The sequence below is a fragment of the Chrysemys picta genome, chromosome 3 (genome assembly GCF_011386835.1).
Source record: "Chrysemys picta bellii isolate R12L10 chromosome 3, ASM1138683v2, whole genome shotgun sequence".
Classification (NCBI taxonomy): Eukaryota; Metazoa; Chordata; order Testudines; family Emydidae; genus Chrysemys; species Chrysemys picta.
In genome coordinates, this window is record NC_088793.1 from 203,056,817 (window position 1) to 203,063,561 (window position 6,745).

Sequence of the window (6,745 nt, forward strand, 5' to 3'; positions counted from 1 at the left end):
TTTCTCCTTTCCTTTTACTGATTTTACTAGAAAACAGATGTCCCTGTTTAGAAGGTAAGAGCCTCCGAGACCTGTTCAGTCTGATCCACCTGGTGCCAGCTGAATTCTAGACATGGAAAACACTAGTTTAAGGTGTCAGAATTTTATTTCCCATCTGGGATTTTGTCCCATACAATCACTGGGGACATTAGGGTTTGTCCTTTTCATTTTACCTTTTCCTCCATCCCTCCTTCCTTTCTCTTCATCTCTTCCTTCTTTTGTCCTTTCTCCTGTTCCCCTCCCACCACCAGGAGGGGTGAGGCGGGCTGGCTCCAACTGGCTGTAGGATCTGCTGCTGCAGGGACTGTGGGTTAGGAGTGTTCCTCTTGCGGAGGCAGAGCAGAGAATGAGCTTGGGTAGAGTCAAGTTCTTCTTGTCCTGGTTAAGTGGTGACTGGGCTTTTAAGAGGACCATGCTGACCCTCCACACACACACCCTGCCGAGTGCTGCAGGGAGGTGAAGGAGGAAACGGTTGGCACAGAGATGAAGCAGACTGAAATAGCGACAAACACAAGGGTGGAGCAGTCCATGGTGGGTTCCTGTGTGCTGCCCTGAAGGGAGTATAGAGCATGGTCATAGGGAAGGCCAAAACTCACCTCCAGGTAGATCATCAACCTACTCCTCTGTCCCAAGGGCCAGGAAGGCCTCTGGTTTTTGCTCTCTTCGGTAGCTGGAGCTGCTCTGATTTGGGGGTGGGGTGGGCAGAGGTGGGAACAGGCCATAGGATTTAATCAAGTGTCAGGGGGAGACTCCCCCTCTGCGGGAGATTATGTTGCCCCTCTGTGGGGAATCCCTTCCTTGCAGATGCTGGACTCTGCCAGGAAGTCCAGCTCCCATCCCTAGCAGCTTGGCTGTTCCCTACCTGCTGTGCACCAGGCCCTCTGCAGAGAGCTGCTCTGGGCAAGGACTGCAGAGCCAGCTGTCATCCTGGTAGGTGTAGCCCCAGGTTCCATAACCCTGACCCATGGTCTCCCTCCGCTGGCAGGCTCTGAAGAAAACCTGCCCAGAGACACGGATGCCATGCTGAAGAGCTTGCTGACAGCAACCCCCAGCACAGACAATCTCCAGCACATTTTGGAGGTGAGCATAATTGTCAGGGGGAGCAGGAATTTTACCTTAGCCCTGGGGAGGCCTGGAAATGAGAGACTGGATGATCCACCTTTCCATTGTGTCCTGCTACCTGAGAGCCATCCGTGGTCAGGGCAGTGAGTGCAGGGCAGTGTTGGGGCCCTTCCACCTTCCAGGATAGAGGGAAGGCGCAGGTACTCGACAACAGGGCTCTGCCTGGTTCTGTTGAGCACTAACTCCAAGGCCCCAGGCAGGCTTGTGGAGTGAGAGCATCAGACCCCTGTGAGGTCCAGGAGAAGGCCCTCCGAGAAGAGCACTGGCTCCTTCCTAGGAAGCTGCTGAGATTCTCAAGGAGGGATTCATCCCTTCTCTCCCATGGACACAGAGGATTGTAAGGAGCAGGGCGTTGTCCTTTATCCAACAGATACCTGTCTTAGCTCTCACCCACAAACCTGGGAGAGAGTGGGCACTTGACCAGATCCTACCCCTGCACTTGCCCTAGTACACTTTCTTCTCCCCTTCTGCCTTGGCTATTAGGCTATGGCTCTATGAACATGAAACAAACAGGAACTTCTTCTCTATCTCTAAGCCAAACTGATTTATCAAGTCTGACCCCTCAACATATTTCAGGGGGCGTATTTCCAGTACATGTATAGAACTCATTATACCCCACTCAGACCTACATCACACAAGGATATTCATCACCAGAGTGTTGTCAGCTTTCCAAACATAAGAGCAGCCATACTGGGTCAGACCCAAGATCTATCTAGCCCCATATCCTGTCTTCCAACAGTGGCCAATGCCAGGTGCCCCAGAAGAAATGAACAGAACAGGTAATGATCAAGTGGTCCATCCCCTGTCGCCCATTCCCAGCTTCTGGCAAAGAGAGGCTAGGGAAAGCATCCTCACCCATCCTGGCTAATAGCCATTGATGAACCTATCCTCTATGAGCTTACCTAGTTCTTTGTTGAACCCTGTTATAGTCTTGGTCTTCACAACATACTCTGGCAAGGAGTTCCACAGGTTGAGTGTGTTTTATGTGAAAAAATACTTCCTATTTTTAGTTTTCAACCTGCTGCCTATTCATTTCATTTGGTGACCCCTAGTTCTTGAACGATGAGAAGGAGTAAATAACATTTCCTCCCTTGCATCTGAAGAAGTGAGGTTCTTACCCACGAAAGCTTATGCTCCCAGTACTTCTGTTAGTCTCAAAGGTGCCACAGGACCCTCTGTTGCTTTTAACATTTCCTTATTTACTTTCTCCACACCAGTCATGATTTCAAAGACCTCTATCATATACCCCCCTTAGTCATCCCTTTTCGAAGATGAAAAATCCCAGTCTTCTTAATCTCTCCCCATTTGGCAGCTGTTCCATATGCCTCCAGATCCCTTTCTTGAGTGGTAACAGCTAATTTAGATCCCATCATTTTATATGTAGAGTTGGGATTGTATTTTCCAATGTGCATTTCTTTGCATTTATCAACATTGAATTCTGAACATTGAACATTGCCATTTTGTTGCCCAGTCACCCAGTTTGGTGAGATCCTTTTGTAGCTCTTTGCAGTCTGCTTGGGATTTAACTATCTTGAGCAGTTTTTTTATCATCTGCAAATTTTGCCACCTCACTGTATACCCCTTTTTCCAGATCATTTATGAATATGTTGAACAGCACTGGTCTCAGTTCAGACCCCAGGGGGACACCACCATTTACCTCTCTCCATTCTGAACAGGGCCGGCTCTAGGTTTTTTGCTGCCCCAAGCAAAAAAATGTTTGGCTGCCCCCCGTCCCAGCCCTGGGCTCCTCGCCACACCCCCCTGCCGCCCCAGCCCTGGGCTCTCCCCCACCACCCGCACCCCCCTGCCGCTCCAGCCCTGGGCTCTCACCTCCCCCACCCGCATCCCCCTGCCGCTCCAGCCCTGGGCTCTCCCACACACACACCCTGCTGCCCCAGCTCTGGGTTCCCCCTACCCCCCCCACCATTGCCACACACACACACACACACCTCCTGCCGCCCCAGCCCTGGGCTCACCCCCACCACCTGCACCATCCTTCCGCCGCAGCCCTGGGTCACTGGTAACTCGCTCCCACGGCAGGTCATTCAGCAGGAATTTTAGATGTGCACAGAACACAGACAGGATTGGTTCCCATATGGTTAGAGAACTGCAATAAAGTGGAACAATTTTCAGCTTGTGTGATTGGAGGATATCTGGATGTATATTATAAGACTGTCCTACATAAATGAGGAAAAGTTGAGGTGCCTTTATTATTCTTTTCTTCCACTCTTTCTTTCTATGGGGAATTTGCCAATGCAATATCACTGTCTTCCTTTTAAACAAACAAACAAAGAAAAGGCAAAAAGAACAGGAGTACTTGTGGCACCTTAGAGACTAACAAATTTATTAGAGCATAAACTTTCGTGGACTACAGCCCACTTCTTCGGATGCTGTAGTCCACGAAAGCTTATGCTCTAATAAATGTGTTAGTCTCTAAGGTGCCACAAGTACTCCTGTTCTTTTGCAGATACAGACTAACACGGCTGCTACTCTGAAAGAAAAGGCAATGGCTGTTGAAAATAGCAATTCCAGTCCTAATAACCACTGAGAAGCATTTCTTGCTCAATTTTATCCTCCTTTTTCTACAGCAAGTTACAGTGGATCAGTATATTTGATTTGGGAGAAATGAAGTAACAGCTGCCCAAACTGAGCTTGAGCACTCCTGAATTTTGAGGTGTTCAAATCTGGAAGGCAGGTGCTGGGGGAGGGAGGGGAGCCTGTGGCTTCGCGGGGGAGCACGGCAGCATGTATGCAGCAGCGTGTCTGGCGCTGCACGAAGCCAGACACGCTGGTCTGAGTGGCACGGTAAGGGGCTTGGGGGGTTGGAGAAGGGGTAGGGGGTTCCGGGGGGGGCAGTAAAGGGACAGGGAGCAGGGGGGGTTGGATGGGGCAGAGGTTCGGGGGGGCAGTCAGGGGCAGGGAGAAGGGGGGGTTAGATGGGTCAGGGGGTTGGGGGGGCAGTTAGGGGACAGGCAGCAGTTGGATAGGCATGGGAATCCCAGGGGTTTGTCAGGGGACAGGTAGGGGGTGGGGTCCTAGAGAGGAAGTTGGGGGGGGTCTCAGGAAGGGGGAAGTTGGGTACCAGGACCAGTGGGGCTTAGATAGGGGGTGGAGTCCTGCGGGGCCATAGGGGCAGGGGTCCCGGGAGGGGGTGATCAGGGGACAGGGAGCAGGGGGGTTGGATGGGTTGGGGTTTCTGTGGGGGGCAGTTGGATGGGGGCAGGGTGGGGCTACCCTCCCTCCCCGTGGAGTGTCCTATTTTTTGAATGTTAAAATATGGAATCCCTACTCACAGCGCAGCTCTCCATTCACAGCAGGCTGCAGCATGAGGTCTCAGCTTCCTCACACCCTCATCCTCTTTCCTGTTGGTAGTGGCCAAGGGAATGCTGGGAAATGTAGTTCTTTCCCTGCTCCAGGGCTGGCTCTATAGGCAGGGAGCTAACCAACGAACTACAGCTCCCAGGGGCCACTGTTGGTTCTCAGCTCCCATGCTGGATCCCTGCCGCCCCTGCAAATGGGCTGCCCCAAGCAGGTGCTTGCTTTGCTGGTGCCTAGAGCCGCCCCGGTTTCATGTGCCGGTAATACATTTTAACGTTTTTAGAAGGTCTCTTTCTAAAAGTCTATAATATAGAACTAAAGTATTGTTGTATGTACAGTAAATAAGATTTTTAAAATGTTTAAGAAGCTTCATCTAAAATTAAATTAAAATGCAGAGACCACCGGACCGGTGGCCAGGACCCGGGCAGTGTGAGTGCCATTGAAAATCAGCTCACGTGCCGCAGGTTGCCTACCCCTGCACTAATGCAACGCAAATTACTATTATTATTTTCAGTAGATAATATTATCAATATACCTAAGTGTGTATGCATACATTTCAATAATGGTTGTTTATGGTTTTGTTTAGCAGTATGTATTGGATAGCTGATGTAATTTTTGAAAGACATAGTGTAAATATATTATATAGAACAGGCTTGTATTTTTTATAAGGTAAGAACATTTGAGAATGTAATCAGCCTTTGGGTTCTCTGTCTGCTGTACTGTATGTGAAGGTGCAAAGATTGTCTTAATGGTTATAATTGTCTTTAGATGATTAAATAGAATAGGTTGGAATGTCAAAGTTAAGGTTGCAAGTTGCAGGGTAATTTTGAGTTCTTTGATGAGAGCACTGAGTTGAATTGAATGTGTTAGAGCAGGGCCGGCTCCAGGCACCAGGCAACCAAGCACATGCTTGGGGCGGCCCCTGGTAAGGGGCGGCCAATCTTGGAGGGGCGGGGGGCAGCATGGCGCGGCATTCCACGGGGGGGGGGCACTCCGGAGGCGCGGCGCTCGGCGGGGGGTGCTCTGGCGGCGCGGCGCTCGGCAGGGGGGCGGCGCTCAGGGAGGGGTTCTGGCAGGGGGGCGGCGCGGGGCGCTCGGCGGGGGGGGGCGGGCTCCGGCGGCGCTAGGGTGACCAGACGTCCCGATTTTATCGGGACTGTCCCGATATTTCCTTGTTTGTCCCGCGTCCCGACCGACGTGCGGTCGGGACACTGGACAAACCAGGAAATGCGCCGGAGCCTGGAGCTCGGAAGTGCTCGCGCCCCCCCACACCCCGACTCCGCCCCCTCCTCCCCCGATTGGCTCCCTCCCCGAATCCCCGCCTCTTCCCCGGGCTCACCATTCCTCCTCCCTCCGCAAGTGCTGGAGGGAGGCCCGGGAGACTAGGGGGAAGCGAGACTCAGGGGAAGCGTGGGGCTGGGGTGAGTAAGAGTCCGGCCTAGTCCCCAGCAGGCAGGACTCAGTTGGGTGGTAGGGCGAGGAGGGGGGCGGCCCGCGCGGGGAGGAAGCGGCCATGGCGCTTGGCGGCTGCGGCTCTGGCGCCCCCGAACCCCCCGGGCCTGCTGCAGGGACCCAGCAGCGCGTACGCTGCGCCCAGCCCAGCCCCTGGCCAGTCGCGTCTGGGCTGCCCAGCTGGTGCTATCGCGCGGCGGCCCCGGGGTGGAGGCATCAGCAGCCCAGCCCCATTCGTTCCCCTGTGGGACCCGAGCGAAACGGGGGGGCTGGGGCCTGCTGCCCCCACTCCGGGGCCACCACGCAATAGCACCAGCTGGGCAGCAGCCCAGACGCGCCTGGCCAGGGGCTGGGCTGGGCGCAGCGTGCGCGCTGCTGGGTCCCCGCAGCAGGCCCCGGCTCGGGGGGGTTCGGGGGCGCCAGAGCCGCAGCCGCCAAGCGCCATGGCCGCTTCCTCCCCCCGCGGCAGTGGGAGCTGCAGCAGCGGCTGCTCCCGTGTCCCGCTGCCCGGGGGTGAGAACAGCCACCGCCTGGCCCCGCGGGCCGCCCCCCTCCTCGCCCTACCACCCAACTGAGTCCTGCCTGCTCGGGACCAGGCCGGACTCTTACTCACCCCGGCCCCGCGCTTCCCCTGAGTCTCCTGGGCCTCCCTCCAGCGCTTGCGGAGGAAGGTTTTTTTTTTTTTTTTTGGCCCCCCCCGCGTCCCGATATTTGACTTGGGTGATCTGGTCACCCTAGGCGGCGTGGCGCTCGGCGGAGGGGTGTCCGGTGGTGCTCGGCGGGGCGGCGCTTTTTTTGCTGCTTGGGGCAGCAA

The 6,745-nt window shown here is 54.5% G+C and overlaps 1 long non-coding RNA gene across 1 annotated transcript; it reads right to left on the reverse strand.

Annotated features, from left to right (window-relative positions):
• On the reverse strand, nt 1-4,721 carry LOC135982571 (uncharacterized). The gene is made up of 3 exons (XR_010599986.1): nt 4,455-4,721; nt 3,138-3,268; nt 1-590 (listed from the first exon to the last, which is right to left on the reverse strand). It is a non-coding gene; the product is annotated as an uncharacterized LOC135982571 (long non-coding RNA).
• Nucleotides 4,722-6,745: the final 2,024 nt, after the last annotated feature.